The 19,046-nt window shown below is 34.9% G+C and overlaps 1 long non-coding RNA gene and 3 other non-coding genes across 4 annotated transcripts; all 4 read right to left on the bottom strand.

The window, feature by feature from the left end:
* Window positions 1–10,918: 10,918 nt before the first annotated feature.
* Window positions 10,919–11,673, bottom strand: LOC123680419. Its single transcript, XR_006747514.1, has 2 exons — window positions 11,154–11,673; window positions 10,919–11,101 (listed from the first exon to the last, which is right to left on the bottom strand). It is a non-coding gene; the product is annotated as an uncharacterized LOC123680419 (long non-coding RNA).
* A 722-nt stretch (window positions 11,674–12,395) lies between these two features.
* Trnaw-cca lies at window positions 12,396–12,467 on the bottom strand. The gene has a single exon. It is a non-coding gene; the product is annotated as a tRNA-Trp (tRNA).
* A 5,089-nt stretch (window positions 12,468–17,556) lies between these two features.
* Trnaw-cca lies at window positions 17,557–17,628 on the bottom strand. Its single transcript has one exon. It is a non-coding gene; the product is annotated as a tRNA-Trp (tRNA).
* Window positions 17,629–17,841: 213 nt separating this feature from the next.
* Trnaw-cca lies at window positions 17,842–17,913 on the bottom strand. The gene has a single exon. It is a non-coding gene; the product is annotated as a tRNA-Trp (tRNA).
* Window positions 17,914–19,046: the final 1,133 nt, after the last annotated feature.

Raw genomic sequence — 19,046 nt, 5'->3', positions numbered from 1 at the left:
AATGAGGATGCATGGCAAAGGGTCTTCTGAGCACGTAGTTTAATATAGAACCGAATATATGGGACAGTTATGGGAAAGGTATGCCTAGGACTACCTTAATTACAGTAGTTAGTTTTGCTCTTAGATCCGACAAGAACTCCGAATCAGAAATATAAAGGGTGTTTTTTTTAGAGCTATAGAACTTTAAATTGCAATAAAACAACGATGTATTATTCGATTGACATGAATTTTATTTACCCGCAAGATGATCTTGTTGCATTACATTTTGAATATGATTTCTGGCATATGACCGCCACGGCTGGCTCGGATGTAGTCCAATCTGGACGTCCAATTTTCGATGACTTTTTACAACATTTGTGGCCGTATATCGGCAATAACACGGCAAATGTTGTCTTCCAAATGGTCAAGGGTTTGTGGCTTATGACTTTACATAGTTCCACAGAAAGTAGTCTAGCGGTGTTAAATCACAAGATTTCGGAGGCCAATTCACAGGTCCAAAACGTGAAATTTGGCGGTCACCAAACGTGTCTTTCAATAAATCGATTGTGGCACGAGCTGTGTGACATGTTGCGCCGTCTTGTTGGAACCACAGCTCCTGGACATCATGGTTGTTCAATTCAGGAATGAAAAAGTTAGTAATCATGGCTCTATACCGATCACCATTGACTGTAACGTTCTGGCCATCATCGTTTTTGAAGAAGTACGGACCAATGATTCCACCAGCCCATAAAGCGCACCAAACAGTCAGTTTTTCTGGATGTAACGGTGTTTCGACATACACTTGAGGATTAGCTTCATTCCAAATGTGGCAGTTTTGTTTGTTGACGTAGCCATTCAACCAGAAGTGCGCTTCATCGCTAAAGAAAATAAAATGGATGTAGTGCGCGATACGTAAACGCACAGAACCATTATTTTCGAAATGAAATTGCACTATTTGCAAGCGTTGTTCAGGCGTGAGTCTATTCATGATGAATTGCCTAACCAAACTGAGGATAAATCACTTGACAGCTGTTAAATCATCTTGAACAGTAATGCCAACTTAAAGTTAAAGACCTCGAAAAAAAACACCCTATATAATTGATCTAGTATTTTAGGATTTCATTGCTTTCATATTACTTTTATGAAGTGATGGAATTTTCTAAAGAGGACTTTCAAATTAATGAAAAACACTGGTATAGGAAAATTGATGAAGTATGAAATAATAAACTTTTTAGTGGGATTAAAGAAGTTATACAGCTATTAAAGAAGGACCAACCGCAAATTACATTTTTACAGTTTTGTTTTGGAAACTTCATGTTCAATATAAAACCATCGACGGAACTTCAATGTCTGGCCATTACTGAATTAATTAATAATTCAGTTGAAGTCAATCGAAGTTATTCTGCTTAACACATTCGCTTTGAATGTGGAATAGAATTCATAAATTTGGTGTCTTATACGTTGGCGTAATCGAAATGAATTCGAAATATAAGAAAATTGATGTTTGACTTTATCTGAAGTGCTTTCTGCCCATAGAATATTTATCTAGCTTTCAGTGCTCTCGGTGAAATTCAGGCATCAGAAAGTTACCTTCGTTAATTAGTCTGTTAAGGGAAATATGTACCCTACTCGGAGTAAAAGTGATTAACTTCTACTAGATAATATTTTATATTATTCAAGTGTTACAGTTTATTTAAAGAGCTAAATTGATCTATCGCAAACTTGATGAGATCAAACTCGCCTATTAATATGGTAATACCTACTGAAGGAAATTTTGTGAAATTACAATCCAAAATTTACACTTATCCATGTGTGCGGTTGAAAAAAAATCAGAAAACAAGGTAGATTTTATTCTTGAATATGTTCAATCGTTATACGAAAACAAATGATTCTATGAGGAATAACTTTGAAGTTTTAGGTATAGTATATCCAAAGGCACTCGAAGGAAGCCAGAACTTTTTGATTACACAAGAGTTGTCCAAGTTCCCATTAATTCATTAGGAGCCAGGATATTTATTGCCTAATAGTACTTTTGAATGAACGCTGGTACTATAGGGTTGTCTCTGGAACCAGAATGTGTAGATTTGGATGTGCCTATTAGATAATATAGTCCTCGTCCAGGCTCCACGGCATGCCGATTTGGTTACTTTCATTGACTGCAACTATCCATTCTTTATTATCTTTATCTTTCTTATGATTTGATTACACCAGAATATTTCTAATATTCAAGAGTTCTCCAAGTTCCTAGAACTTGAAATGGTATAAGGTACTAGGGCCAGCAGGGAATGCATTATCTTAGAATAAAGAGTCCTTTTGAATAGATCCCAGTGCTCCATTTCATCGTCTTATGCAATAGTGTGTGTCAATTTGGTCACTTTCATTGCTCGTAATGGTACACATGCTGCCGTGGTCCAATTTGATCGACTTATTGGTGGGATTTGTGCTTTGGGGATTCATTAAGAGCAATTAAAGAAAATTTAATTGAATACCGACGAATGATTCTACGTCATCGAGAAAATGAGTGAGGTTTTCAATGATTTAAATGATGATGTTTGGTTCAATTCTGTGGCACATGTTAATAATATAGTTTATTCAGAAACAGCAGCAAATTTAGATACAAACTCAAAGTTACAATCTTTACTGAAAAAAAAACATTTAATCATTGAGACAGAATTGGTTCTGTCTGTTAATGATGTGGCACATGTTAAAAAACTAAAGATGAATATTTTGTAATCAAATATATTCGTCCAGGTACTCTCAAAGTTGGTAAGGACACATCAAGTTCTGAAAAAATGTTTTCGCATCCTGTCATACCACAGAAAAAAAGAGTTTTGATGCAATACGAAAATAACTTTAAAGTAGGTTAGTTTAGTAGTTATACCTACCTATATACTTAATCATGACCATCTAACCTAAAGCATGACACATTTCATATCTCCAAAAAAAAGGAAAGGGGCAAAATGTTTTCAGTTTTTCAAGAAATTCTCCAGAACAAAATTTATATTCCCTGTTCAAAAATTTTTCGTGATATTGAAATCAAACTCCAAGGACACATTTAATTTCTGAATTCAATATCTCCCTGAAGACTAACAAACTTTTATTCGAAACGTTTTCCGATCCAAGCTGTTCCCAAGAAGTTATTTGAGTGCCTCTTTCAAAAGGGGCCATCCTGTATATGAGATAACCGAAAAGCCAATCATTACTTCGATATTTTCATAGTCAATTACTTCTTGAACTTTTTCTCGATTATGTTCCCCCACGATTTTTGAGGGATAAACCGCCAAATTAATTAACAAACAGAAACCTGCACCGGTATCGGTGAGTTGGCAACCCCTCCAAAATAATTTTTGATGGGAAATTAGCCAATTTCCTAACTCGCTAGGGCGTGCCGATGAGCGACAAAGATAATTGTAAATAATTGCCAGAAAGTTTTTCTGCGGAACAAATTTGACTGTTAATTTGAACGCGAATTCTTGTTATCTGGAGATGCTGATGGTTCTTTTCGAATTTTGCAAACCTGTTGTTTGGAATGGGGGCGAAAACTGTTTACTTTTTCTGTGAGAAGAAGTACTAATTCTTCATTTTCACTGCCCTGAAGAGGCGCTAATTGCTAATGCACTGCGCATTTACATGCAAACTATGCTATTCCCAAGTTCATTCGTTACTAAGTTGCTGGAAAAATTACTTTTACTTGAAGAAATAACACTTTATGTTCTTTCTTGAGTCATGTTAAATTAGGTTATTTTCTTAAACACGAAAATGAGTGTTTTCGGCACTTCAAGACGAATATATTTGTTTGATATAGTATTCAATGTACTCAGATCCATTGCTAGTGAAACTGTAGAGACTCAAATGGCTGTCCTAACAAAAAATTTGAAAACTTTTGATAATGACATATGGGAAATATTCATTAACAAAAAACCAACAATTTCAAAGCTGTTCCAATAATTAAATTCATAAAATTTTGGTTTTTTCCTTCATATATGATTTGTGCAATACTTTGGGTATATCTTGAAAGTTTAAATGCCATCTATTATATATATTATCTCTTACTTTCATTAACTTAATTTGAAGTCCTCAAAACCAAAGGTGAATTCTAAAGTAAGAATAAGATAACACTCACTGTGCATATATTTACAAAAAACGATTAGAAAATATTATAATTGATCGTGGAAGGAAATGGAAACAGTTCATATATTTCTCAATGATAAGATTTTTTAGTAGAATGAAATCGTTTCCCCAATATTTTGCTCGCTGAGGAATCAACTTTTTGATTGAAGAATTGAATATGAAAATTATTCCTGAAGCTTCAAGAAGTTGAGGAAGTGTCCAGCAGAAAAGGATAAATAAGGGTTCAAAAATTCTCCACTGGCGCTTGTATAGCAAAATAGTAATCAACCCAACCAACTCAAGAAGTCGAATATACTTTCATCCTTTTTTTACTTTTTGCTTTATCTATATCAGTACTTTTGAAGTTTCTTATAGGAAACTTCAAAAGTACTGAATTACTAAATATCATATATGAAATTTAACTTCTAGCTACACTTGCGCCACAAATTTAGGTCAGATCAACAGTCACTTTTACTCCTTCCTTGTATCGTCTATAATCTAGCGACTGCCCTGAATATACTTCATAAGTATATATTTTTTCTGGAAAAATTGAAGTACCTGTTTTTTTCAGTCTGGGCCTGTGCTACCGATCAATTTTTAACTATAGGACCGAATATTATTGTTTATTGTCCTAGACTTAATCCTTGAATGCTCACAAAAATCGATAAAAGTACCTATTCAAGAGTAATATCGGTAGAAAGTTTTCAATAAAATGTATAAAGCACCTTGTATACCATAAACGAATGAACTTAGAACAATGCACAGAACAAGCATGTGCAGTTATTCATGAAATACCCTCTCTAGAATTACAATTTCAAGCTTCGTGTTGATAATATCGTCAATATCATAGAAAACTCACGAAAAATTAAAAAAAAAAAAAATTAGGTTTCTAAGCAGTAACGTAAAGTCACCAGGGAGCGTATTCTCAACAAGTGATCTTTCAAAACGTATACGTTCATTCAGTGTTCAGAGCACTGAAAGAACGTATACGTTTTGAAAGATCACTTGTCGAGAATACGGTCCCAGGAGCTCTCGAGCGCTTGTTCTTTCATGCGTTAATTAAGCCTTCGGATAGCACATATAATAATAATAATATAGTTTATTTGCTTTCAGAGAGACCTAGATAACTTGGAGCTTGAATAAACAAGCACTCAACAGCTCCTAACTTCAGGGTAGTGCATTCTTAATTTCGTATTGATCGAATCATCAAATTCATCAAATCATGCGCCAATTGTGCTCTTGGAGACCACATAACTCTATATATGAATTAATGAGATCTCGAAAGATCCCGACTTCACTTCACTGTATTTCCTTATTTTTTTGTCCTATATATTCTTGAATTCAAAATGAAATATTCACAAAAAAATCTTCATGAGTTTATCGGACAATTTGAATGAAGCAAAATTAATTTCCACAAATTTGAGGTAATTAATATTGTTTTAATTCATGTGATAAACTGATTTCTCTTAAGTACAGACCGAATCCATGTAACATTTATGGGTCAATGTCGTGAGACATATTGAGCGTATTATATAATTTTTTGGATAATGAAAGAAATCCCGAGGACCGCTATTCAGATAGTGTATACACAGTTTCCTATATTGAAAATGTAAACAACGACAATGTCGTTTTTTGCCACACTTGAATCTATTTATTTTAACTCAATGTATGATTTTCGAGAAGTGATAATTGAAATTTTATTAATGCCTCACGGAAAAACTGGAAATAACTGGTTGAAAACCTTGGTAACTACGTTAATTGTTATTATACTCCAAAACTAATTCGAAATGTCATGTAAACTCCGTTTCGCATGCATGTAATAGACACACAATTTTTTATGACGTACACAATAAAATACCATCACTTCAAACGCAGTATATATCCGCTTTCAGATTATCAATCCAATCAACTTTTAAAATCTTATCAGGCCTTATCAAGTTTTCGATTAAAAACTTCTCCTATTGAAATGGATAGTGTGATATTATCTGATTTGAATTGGTCTTAATTGAATTTTTTAGGTTTATTCATCTGTTTCAGAATTTTGATATTTCTAGTTTCACTAGATCTTCCACTCTGGAAAAGATCACAAAGCTTCCTTCTAGGTCTGATAGATCCGGATGCAAAATTGAAAATAACTCGAGTCCTGTTCTAGTAATATTCACAAATAACGGGTGTTTTTTTTTCGAGGTATATAACTTTGAGTTGACATTACTTTTCAGAATGGCGGCCGATTTAACAGTTGTCAAGTGACTTATTCTCAGTTTGGTTTGGCAATTCATCATGAATAGACTCACGCCTGAACTACGCTTAAGAATAGTGTAATTTCATTTCGAAAATAATGGTTCTGTGCGGAATACGTATCGCGCACTACGTCCATTTTATTTTGTTTAGCGATGGAGCGCACTTCTGGTTGAATGGCTACGTCAACAAACAAAACTGCCGCATTTGGAGTGAAGCTTATCCTCAAGTGTATATCGAAACACCGTTGCAACCAGAAAAACTGACTGTTTGGTGCGCTTTATGGGATGATGGAATCATTGGTCCGTACTTCTTCAAAAACGATGATGGCCAGAACGTTACAGTCAATGGTGATCGGTATAGAGCCATGATTACTAACTTTTTCATTCCTGAATTGAACAACCATGATGTCCAGGAGCTGTGGTTCCAACAAGACGGCGCAACATGTCACAAAGCTCGTGCCACAATCGATTTATTGAAAGACACGTTTGGTGACCGCCTAATTTCACGTTTTGGACCTGTGAATTGGCCTCCAAGATCTTGTGATTTAACACCGCTAGACTACTTTCTGTGGGGCTATGTGAAGTCATTGGTCTATGCGGATAAGCCACAAACCCCTGTCCATTTGGAAGACAACATTCGCCGTGTTATGGCCGATATACGGCCACAAATGTTGGAAAAAGTCATCGAAAATTGGACTACATGCGAGCCAGCCGTGGCGGTTATATGCCAGAAATCGTATTTAAAATGTGATGCCACAAGATTATCTTGCGGATAAATAAAATTAATGTCAATCGAATGATCCATCGTTGTTTTATTGCAATTTAATGTTCTATAGCTCTAAAAAAACACCCTTTGGTCAATGGCGATGATTGTGATGAAGAATCCGTACTAAAATTTGATTCTGTCCTTCCGTCCAGCAGGCAGTAAACTCGATTCAGGATAGGTTCTGGTCTTGAATTCCGTGGTTAAGTTCGTCAATGAGCATGATTCGACAGGGGTTCCGTAAACAATTTGTTACTTCTTGCAAAATTTCATTTTGATCGCTTCAGCTCAACCAAAAAAAAATTCAAGATGATCGAACAAATATTATCTAATATTTACGTGACCACAATATCGACAGAATTGAGATTTTGGGTGGAGATATAAAATAAAAATTTCAAGTTTCATGCAAAACTACAAGCTGATCATACCAATTGTAGGATATTGAAGGAATATTAAAATAGTTTTTCATAATACAAGTGCAGAAGGCATTGATTTTCTTTCTCGAGTTCAAAACGAGTGTTAGAATGAGCCTTCTGTACGAGTATTATACATAATTTTCTCTAATTCACTGATTTTTTATTGAAATTGATGGAAATCTTCCATAAATATCCTTCGATGATTTTTGAATTGAAAAATGTGTGTTGGCAGAACAGTTTTCTGTATCACAAACCATGCAATCTGTGCGAATCTGACATATTGCCGCAAGATTTTATTCTACAAGCTGGTCCAGAATGAACGGATTAGCCACAGAATTAATCGATACTACTATAAAAACAAATCCAATCGGGCTAGATTTACCGTGTATGTGTATGTATAGAACAGCAATTTTCAAGCTTCGTGTAAAATTTTGTGTTGAAAGCGTCATCAGAAGCACAGGAAATTCAAGCAGGATATCGAAAAATTTATTTGATTTTTCCGTTTAAATAGTTAACCTGGTTAAAATTTTGTTTGTGTCTAATGAGAGGTTTTATTTGGACATTGAAAACAAAAACGAGTTGCTTGACATTCCTGCACCCTTCTTGGCATGGATTCCACCAGGTGATATATTCTCTTCTGATCTAATCTTGCAACCCAGGCCATCTGTGTTTCATGCTTGCGTTTGTAAAGGATTGGCTAATTGCTATACTAGTCTGCTATCCGTCATTTCCCACACATATTCTATAGGTGAAAGATCGGGAAATCTGGGTGTTCACTGCTAGATGTTAGCCTTTTCAATGAAATCTATGGTATGCCTTGCAATGGGGAAACAAGTTTTATTCTTTTGAAAAATCTGGCTTAATAACTCATGAATTGATGAAAGGATATATGATTCTATCACTACATCAGCCTATCAATAATCCTATGGAAACTGTACTGTAACTATGGTTACAGGAAGTCCTTCGTTTTGAGAGCATTGAACACTCTCTCAATGCCATTAATTAAAAACCTTGGTTTCTTAACCTTTTCTTATTTATAACAACGCAGTAAAGAGAATTGGTTATGGTTAAGTCGGTGAAAAACCACCTTCAAGTAATCCAATAATGCGATAATCGAATTCACTGAATAGTTGATAATTCTCACGTTTTCTCACTTACGGCATAAACACTACCACAAAACGTGAGAAAGAACACAAAAATAGAATAATTAAAATAAAAAAAATACCGAGATCGACTTGATAAAGGGTGTTTTTTTCAGAGCTATAGAACTTTAAATTGCAATAAAACAACGATGGATTATTCGATTGACATGAATTTTATTTATCCGCAAAATAATATTGTGGCATTACATTTTAAATATGATTTCTGGCATATGACCGCCACTGTTGGCTCGGATGTAGTCCAATCTGTACGTCCAATTTTCGATGACTTTTTCCAACATTTGTGGCTGTATATCGGCAATAACACGGCGAATGTTGTCTTTCAAATGGTCAAGGGTTTGTGGCTTATCCGCATAGACCAATGACTTTACATAGCCCCACAGAAAGTAGTCTAGCGGTGTTAAATCACAAGATCTTGGAGGCCAATTCAAGGGTCCAAAACGTGAAATTAGGCCGTCACCAAACGTGTCTTTCAATGCATCGATTGTGGCACGAGCTGTGTGACATGTTGCGCCGTCTTGTTGGAACCACAGCTCCTGGAAATTATGGTTGTTCAATTCAGGAAAGAAAAAATTAATAATCATGGCTCTATACCGATCATCATTGACTGTAACGTTCTGGCCATAATCGTTTTTGAAGAAGTACGGACCAATGATTCCACCAGCCCATAAAGCGCACCAAAGAGTCAGTTTTTCTGGATGTGACGATGTTTCGACATACACTTGAGGATTAGCTTCACTCCAAATGCGGCAGTTTTTTTTGTTGACGTAGCCATTCAACCAGAAGTGCGTTTCATCGCTGAACAAAATAAAATGGACATAGTGCGCGATACGTATTCCCTAAAGAACCATTATTTTCGAAATAAAATTGCACTATTTGCTAGCGTTGTTAATGCATGAGTCTATTTATGATGAATTGCCAAAATAAACTGAGAATAAATCACTTGACAGCTGTTGAATCGGTCCTCATCTTGAACAATGCCAACTTAAAGTTATATACCTCGAAAAAAAACACCCGTTATTTCAAGAAACATTCTAGATAATTTTGGTTTTTACAAGTGAAACATCAAATTTTTCATAGCTACTAGGATGTTTTACATTTAATTTTAATCAATCAGAAATTAAATTTTGTTATTGAAAGTGAATTTGAAGAGTTGAAACTCATCAAATTTTTCCGTCAAGTTAGATCAGAATTTTTTATGTCACACACAGAGAAAAAATTTTTAATACCGCCCCTTTTGTCTAACACGCTTAATATTCAAATATGGATTCGCATCTGAATAAGAAATTAAAAAAAAAACAGCATAATACATAATCTATCATGTTCTATTTTTTCTTTCAGGTGAACACTGGAGTTTTCCAACCTCAATACATAATCCTGTGGTTATCATTAGATCGTCTTATTCGTTCATCGCTTCGTTAAGCCGTCATCCTGGATCTTTTTGCGAAAGTCAGGAATTCGTTATGCCCGGAGATCGCAAAAGGAAAAAGTGCTGTTCCCGTTTCTTATGGAAGCATATCGACAACAATTCATAAACACGAAAACAGCATTGCCAATGGTTGTCCTGTTTTGAACAATAGGAAACCGGTGAGACTGAGGAATGTGTGTACCAAAACCGAAGCATTCGACTCTTTACACACGTTGAAACTATGTGGGGTAGGTATCAGTTAGCCACAAAATATTATTTTTTATGTTACGTTATTTTTCTCAACAAGTGAATTATTTTCGAATATTCTCTAGATGTAACATAAATAAGGTAAAATGAAGCTCGCGGCTTAGCTCTAGTGGAGAAGGGGTGGATTCTATAATTTTTTTCTTAATTTAAAATGAACAGCTCAATAAATAGGGGGGGCGCCAGATAGTTTTAATAATATCAATCGAATATAAACAAGATTCCTACTTTTCTGTAAAATTTCCAAAACTACCAAATTACTAAGTACTTGAAGAGAAAAGCGTTATATTTATGATATGAAATGTAATTAATGAATTTGAATTGAGTGCACTTAAGTATGAACAATAATTTAAAAGAATGAATGCCGGCTTTCATTTACAGAGAATTTCACAGATAATGGTATTCAGATAATGGTATTCACAATAAAATAATAAACTGTAGGATTTTAGTTAAATTTCAGAGTCTATATATGATCCAATATGGTTATTCAATATATTCAAAATAAATGATTAATTTTGGTAACTTTCTATAATGAAAATAAAAGGGTTGTACTCATCCAGAGGGAGAAGTCCAGTTGATGGAAATGTTGAATTCGGTTCGCTCCCAACCGGTTAGAAGTTATTCCAACCCTCAGTATAAGGCAATGGGGGTGCCTATGTCCAAGGGATGTCTTTGCATCAACCAACACGCCAATAATTCAGGTTGATCCACTTATATATCGAATCAGTAAAATATTCAGAAGAATTGAAAGAATTGAAAGCCTGCAATTAAAACTCATGAAGACAATCATTTGAAATTTGTACTTTACATTACCTAAGATGGAGGGCGGCTTTTATAGAAATTTCTATCAGAGTATGTAGAATTTTTATCCCGTACAAGACGGAAATTCTGCTTGATTCCAAAACGTGATATAAATATCCAAAATAATCAGCAAAATTATGATATTATCTGCAATTTTCCAAATAATCCAACCCAAATGGTCGAAGACAGAAAATCTTTATTCGGATTAGCTGAGATGCTCTACACTCGAGAAATACCGAAAAATGAGTTCCAATTGATGTATCTATATTTCACAGATGGGATTCAAAACAAGTTTTTGCGACTTGACAATTTGACGAGAAAAGATGTTATATTGGTTGCCTATACTTGAGGAGCGGGAAATGATATATTTATTTGAAATGACCACCCCAACACAATTTCTGGCAATTCAATACCAGAATCGCGAACAAGACAAAAACAATTAGAAAGTGTACCTGACGATTCCACTTCAGCGGTACATTCATTCTCCAAGCAGAAATAATATTAAAATAAAAATGATAAAAAGAAAAAAAACGTTACAGTACCTGCGATTTTTCGGCTTCATACTCATGAATGATTCGCAACCAAAATATTCGCATTAAAATTGAATATTTAAATAAATCAATACAATAGTATTGACCTTTATAAAATCTCAATACCTACTATGTAGTATGTATAACATATTATATGAAGGCGTTTGTTAGAATTATTCATTCAAACGTTTTCTTTTGTGAATATTGTGAGAGCATTCTAATAATCAGTATATTGATTGGATTCATTTCATTCTAATTAAAGCAACTTTTTGATGTTAGAATTCAGGTGATGGGTCTCAAACTGAATTGAAACATATTTCATTCGAAGTATATCACAACGGTAGTTGAAGAATTTTGTGAGTCGTTACAATCAATACGCATCCAGAGCCATGAAGTAACCGAATTATAAAATAGTGATGAAAAAAGATTTCAATATTAACTTCATTTGATAATTCACTAGTAGGATGCGGTTATGAACCGATTTATATTTATATCGTTCTTTGACTGAATTTACAATTGATACGCATCCAAAGCCTTCAAGTAAAAGTATTTTCAAATAGAGATGAAAAAAATATAGAAATATTTAATTTATTAACTATGGCAATAATAGGATGTGATTATGAACAACCGAGTTTTTATTCATATCGTTCTCTGACTTAATTTTGAGTCGGATCGAAAGGTTTTTCATTCTCTCTAAGTCCCAGTGACTGCGAAAAAAATATTGTGACCCCGACGTGATTTGAACACGCAACCTTCTGATCTGGAGTCAGACGCGCTACCGTTGCGCCACGGAGTCGTTACAATTAATACTCATTCAGAGCCCTGAAGTCACTGTATTTTCGAATAGAGATGAAAAAATATACTAATATTGAATTCAATAACTATGGTGGTATTAGGATGCCATTATGAACAACCGACTTTATATTTATATCGTTTTCTGACTGAAATTTGAGTCGGATCGAAAGGTTTTTAATTCCCATCTAAGTCCCAGTGGCAGCGAAAAAAATATTGTGACCCCGACGTGATTTGAACACGCAACCTTCTGATCTGGAGTCAGACGCTTGCTTTTTGCTTTTATAGTCTTTATTATATTTTAATATGTACATGTTATAATGGTTTACATCATTTGTTGTTTGATATTTTAGTAGTTCCTATCTATACATGATTTACCTACAATAATAATAATATTTTGGCTGGACGCTTTTAGATATTCAGAGGTTTTGTTTTTTTTTATGTGTTAAGTTAGCACTAAAGTTCATAGTATTCACAGGAAAATGTAGAGAAAAACCTGTTTTCATTGTTTCCCAGTATCCTGGGCTTAAGCAGTATCAACAATATATAAAATGAGATATAAAAAATAACATCAACAATAACAACAACAAAAACAACAATAATTACAGTAGCAATAACAGTAGTAATTAGCTACATGTTAGCTATTTTTGTAGCTAATGTGTTTTCTATTGAATATGGGTAAATGCTCGTAGGGAAGGGCATGTTTTTCATTGGCGTTTTTCGAGTTCTTTCTAGTCAAAGTTATTTTGTTAACGGGATCGCTCACGTATCTCGTTTTTTCGTAAAAGTTCGCGGAAATTCTATGTGATTTTTTATTGTTTCAATACCTGCTAATTCGTGCAAATCTGTGATTCTTGTGTATCTATCCTTGTTAGTGATAAGCCTCAGCATTCTGTTTTGAAAAATTTGTAACGGTCGTGTCGGCCATGATTTCAAGTGACACCAGGCCGGTGCCGCATACGTTATGATTGGTCTTATTAAGGAAGTGTATATTAATTTTTTATTTTTTTGATTCATACGGCTATTCTTGCACATTAGAAGATACAGGATTCTGATTGCCCCGTTGGCTTTTATTAAAGTTTTTTCAATGTGTTTGTGAAAATTAAGTCGGCTATCTAGTTCCATTCCCAGATATTTAACCGTATTATTAACTGTGATTGGATGGTTGTTAAGTTTAAGAGGAATTGAGATTTTGTTGTCGTTTAGTTTTCGGCTAAACACGATCTGTTCGGTTTTTTTCTCATTTACTCTGATCTTCCAGGTTTTGTAAAATTCGGTTAGTTTGTCGATATTATATTGTAGCAATCTGTTCGCTATTGCCGAATGAAAGGAGTGAGCGTATAATGCAGTGTCGTCTGCGAATAGCGCCATTTTTGTGTTTGGAAAACCTGGAAGGTCGTGTATGTAGAGGTTAAAGAGTCTGGGTCCAAGGACGCTTCCTTGAGGTACACCTGATTTAATTTTTTTGATGGACGATAGTTTATTGCCGATTTTTACTACGTATTTTCTGTTCGAAAGGTATGAATTTATAAGTTTGATGATAAAGTAGGGAAGTCCGAGTTTTATCATTTTGTAAGTGAGACCTTGGATCCAGACCCTGTCAAATGCTTTCTCTATGTCTAGAAAAAGCATGGCTGTGTTCTTTTTTTTGTTGAATTCGTTGATAATGTCTATTACTATTCTACAGATTTGGTGTGTGGAACTATGTTTTTCTTTGAACCCAAATTGATACGGATCATGCAATTCCGTGTGTTTGAGTGTTTTTGTTAGTATTTTGAGAATAATTTTTTCGGAGATTTTACTGAGCGTTGATAACAGACTGATCGGTCTGTAATTAAGTGGTGATTTTTTGTCGCTACTACTTTTATGTATAGGAACAACTAGTCCAATTTTCCATGTATTCGGCCAGTGTTGCAAGTCGATTATGGCGTTGATTATATAATTGAGTTGCACGATTGCCTTTTTAGTGAGGTTTTTGATCAGTTTGTTATCAATTTCGTCTATTCCTGGAGATTTGTTATTTGCTAAGTTGTTAATAATGTTTTTTATTTCTAGTGGGTTGGTATGAAACTTTTTCGATTCATTATTAGTACTGGTATGGCTACTTAAGTAATTTTCTACAATTTCTATGATTTTTTTATCTTCGGAGCTGTTTGTCGGACCTATGTCATGTATCTTCTCATAGGTTTCTGCCAAAAGTTCCGTTTTTTGTTCGTCTGTTATGTAATCGATAGTGTCACTTGAAAGAGTTGGTATTTCTTGTGGTTTCTTTTTCAAGAATTTCGTGAATTTCCACAAGGAACCATTTGATGGATTTAATTTGGATAGTTTCTTTCCCATTGTTTCATTTTTATATTCGCCAATTTTGATTCTTATTCGCGATGTTAAAAGTTTGCTTAGGTCGTTATCATGAGGGTTCCGATATCGCTGCCAGCGTTTACGTGTTCGATTTCTTAATTGAATTAGGTTCTTTATTTCTGGTGAGAGGTCGTCTTTGTATGGATAAATGATCTTCAATTTAGTGGTTCGGTTCCTGGTGTGAATTAAATTTTCCGTGAATTTTGTTACCTCCTCCTCAAGTTTCTCTATCGAGTCAATATTGTTATTTATGACGATTTTATTGTTAAGAATTCTTCGATATTCATTCCAATCTGTGGTCGAATAATCAAAGATTTTCTTGGAAATATCAACTCTACAGGTACTAGTTAAAGTGAAAGTTACTACGTTATGATCTGAGGGAAGGTCAGGTAATGATTCAGGGGTACTTATGTTGGGTACCATTCGGGCTACTATGAGGTCAATTATTGAAGGGGTATTATTGTTAGGCGGATAATGCGTAGGTTCGGAAGGATGATGGATGATGCGGTTTTGTCTATTTTCTAAGTATTCGAAAAGAGTGAGTCCGTTGGTATTGTTTGAAACACAGCCCCAGAGTCCGTGTCTAGCGTTGAAATCTCCTACAACAATGGTTTTATTAGTTTTTAATAGTTCTTCGAGATCGCTTTCACCGAAGTTATTGGTTGGTCTGTTGTAGATGGAGATAAGTTTAAGACCGTTGGCTAATTGTATACCGGCATTCTCTAATGTGCAAGAAATTTCCGGGAGTTCTTTGAACGGAATATCTTTTCTAACAAGGATAAGGATACCCCCGTGTCTAGTGTTACCTGAGCGATCCCTTCTAACAACGTGGAATTCCTTCATCTTAAATTTGTCTGTTTTTATTAGTCTAGTTTCATTTATGAAAAAAATATCTATTGAATGTTCTTCAAGAAAATGTGCAATTTCATTATGTTTGTATCGAATTCCATTGGAATTCCAGGTTGCTAGATTTAACTGTTTTTGGGATTTAAAAACCATGACTAGGAAGATTTTCTAGGAAGTCGTTGAATATTAAGAATTTTTCTTTGAAATTAGTGCATTTATCCATTTTTTGGTTAAGTGCGCGGATTTCTAGCAAGAATTTATTTATATTGATATGTTGATTTAGTTTGTCCATTTCATTTTTTAAATCTAAAAGCGGGCTTTGAGCAGTATTACCCATATTCAAATTATCTGTATTAGTCCTAGCAGCATCTGGTTGGGAGCTTCTTATTTCGTTAATTTTTTTTCTTCTCTCTTCCCATACGTTTACTGCTGGTAGTGGAGCTTCAACGTATGTAGATTTCCTCGTAGGTTGTGGCTGGTTCCTGGATATTCTGCTTTGTAGAATTCTCTGGTACACTTCACATTCAACACTATTTGCCCGATGTTCGCCTCGGCAATTCGCGCACTTATCTTTCTCTCCCGCGGGTTTGGTGCATTCTGCTGTGGCATGTTCGTCCGCACACAGTAAACATTTGTATGCTCTATAGCAGTTACTTCTTGCGTGTCCCCATTGTTGGCACCTCTTGCATATAGTCATTTGTTTGGTCCTATATTGCCTTTCCCAATGTATCACGGTGTAACACAGTGTTCGCACTTCTCTTTTCAATTGTTTGAGTGTCACTTGGCTGCTGGTTATGACGAGGAACATCGGATTTCGTGTGCCTCTCATTTTGTAGATGTCTTTCACGTCTATTTCATAGATGTTCTTCAGTTCATCTATTATTTCTGGGATTTCAATATTGGAATTTAGTCCTTTGAGTACATGAGCATGAGTTTTTTCATTTTTCAATGTGTACGAGTGGAACTTTTGTCCAAGATTTAGGAAATATTCCTTTAGTTTTTTATGGTCCTCCAATTTATTCGTATAAATGTTCGAGGACTCCCGTCCGTATCTTATGTGGAAACTTTTGTTTCCAATTCGTTCCGCTATTCTTTTAACGGTTTGGTTATGATCATCAATAAGTCCTTGAAGAACTATAGGAGGAGGTTTTATTTTTGTTGATTCGCTGTCATCTATTTGCATCTTGGTTTCTTCCACGTGCAGTTTTTTAAATCGATTAGTAGTCGCTATTGGTTCTTCTGCTTCTACTACTTCGGTTGATGTGTTCGAAGGTTGTTTAGCACCTCCGGGGTGGGTTTGCGTCGGATTTATCATATCCTTTATCTTCTTCCTTCGGTTTTCCATTTCGGTTCCTAAGTTCGTTTTTCCATCAACTTTTTCAGGGCTTAGAGAAAATACGGTTATTTTTCTCTTTTTTTCGTTGTCCATTTTGGGGGGTTTGGTCCCCATTTTATAAGGTTTTCTTTTCAGCACTTTACTTGAAGTAATGTCACTGTCACTGTTCACTTTAAACTTTCGTTTGGAATTCAGGTTGGTTTTCTGACTATTCACAATGGATACTCAGGTACTTGCACTACTGGCTCAAGTACTTACGGAGCGTTCAAGACACGTCTTACCTGTTCGGTGTCTCATTGGGAATGAAGTCAGACGCGCTACCGTTGCGCCACGGAGTCGTTACAATTAATACTCATCCAGAGCCTTGAAGTCACTGTATTTTCGAATAGAGATGAAAAAATATACTAATATTGAATTAAATAACTATGGTAGTATTAGGATGCGATTATGAACAACCGACTTTATATTTATATCGTTTTCTGACTGAAATTTGAGTCGGATCGAAAGGTTTTTAATTCCCATCTAAGTCCCAGTGGCAGCGAAAAAAATATTGTGACCCCGACGTGATTTGAACACGCAACCTTCTGATCTGGAGTCAGACGCGCTACCGTTGCGCCACGGAGTCGTTACAATTAATACTCATTCAGAGCCTTGAAGTCACTGTATTTTCGAATAGAGATGAAAAAATATACTAATATTGAATTAAATAACTATGGTAGTATTAGGATGCGATTATGAACAACCGTATTTATATTTATATCGTTTTTCGACTGAAATTGAGTCGGATCGAAAGTTTTTCATTCCCCTCTAAGTCCCAGTGGCAGCGAAAAAAATATTGTGACCCCGACGTGATTTGAACACGCAACCTTCTGATCTGGAGTCAGACGCGCTACCGTTGCGCCACGGAGTCGTTACAATTAATACTCATTCAGAGCCTTGAAGTCACTGTATTTTCGAATAGAGATGAAAAAATATACTAATATTGAATTAAATAACTATGGTAGTATTAGGATGCGATTATGAACAACCGACTTTATATTTATATCGTTTTCTGACTGAAATTTGAGTCGGATCGAAAGGTTTTTAATTCCCATCTAAGTCCCAGTGGCAGCGAAAAAAATATTGTGACCCCGACGTGATTTGAACACGCAACCTTCTGATCTGGAGTCAGACGCTTGCTTTTTTTGCTTGCTTTTGCTTTTATAGTCTTTATTATATTTTAATATGTACATGTTATAATGGTTTACATCATTTGTTGTTTGATATTTTAGTAGTTCCTATCTATACATGATTTACCTACAATAATAATAATAATTTGGCTGGACGCCTTTAGATATTCAGAGGTTTTGTTTTTTTTTTATGTGTTAAGTTAGCACTAAAGTTCATAGTATTCACAGGAAAATGTAGAGAAAAACCTGTTTTCATTGTTTCCCAGTATCCTGGGCTTAAGCAGTATCAACAATATATAAAATGAGATATAAAAAAATAACATCAACAATAACAACAACAAAAACAACAATAATTACAGTAGCAATAACAGTAGTAATTAGCTACATGTTAGCTATTTTTGTAGCTAATGTGTTTTCTATTGAATATGGGTAAATGCTCGTAGGGAAGGGCATGTTTTTCATTGACGTTTTTCGAGTTCTTTCTAGTCAAAGTTATTTTGTTAACGGGATCGCTCACGTATCTCGTTTTTTCGTAAAAGTTCGCGGAAATTCTATCTATGTGATTTTTTATTGTTTCAATACCTGCTAATTCGTGCAAATCTGTGATTCTTGTGTATCTATCCTTGTTAGTGATAAGCCTCAGCATTCTGTTTTGAAAAATTTGTAACGGTCGTGTCGGCCATGATTTCAAGTGACACCAGGCCGGTGCCGCATACGTTATGATTGGTCTTATTAAGGAGGTGTATATTAATTTTTTATTTTTTTGATTCATACGGCTATTCTTGCACATTAGAGGATACAGGATTCTGATTGCCCCGTTGGCTTTTATTAAAGTTTTTTCAATGTGTTTGTGAAAATTAAGTCGGCTATCTAG

Source organism: Harmonia axyridis, chromosome 5 (assembly GCF_914767665.1).
Source record: "Harmonia axyridis chromosome 5, icHarAxyr1.1, whole genome shotgun sequence".
NCBI lineage: Eukaryota > Metazoa > Arthropoda > Insecta > Coleoptera > Coccinellidae > Harmonia > Harmonia axyridis.
This window is presented reverse-complemented; position numbering and strand designations above follow the sequence as displayed.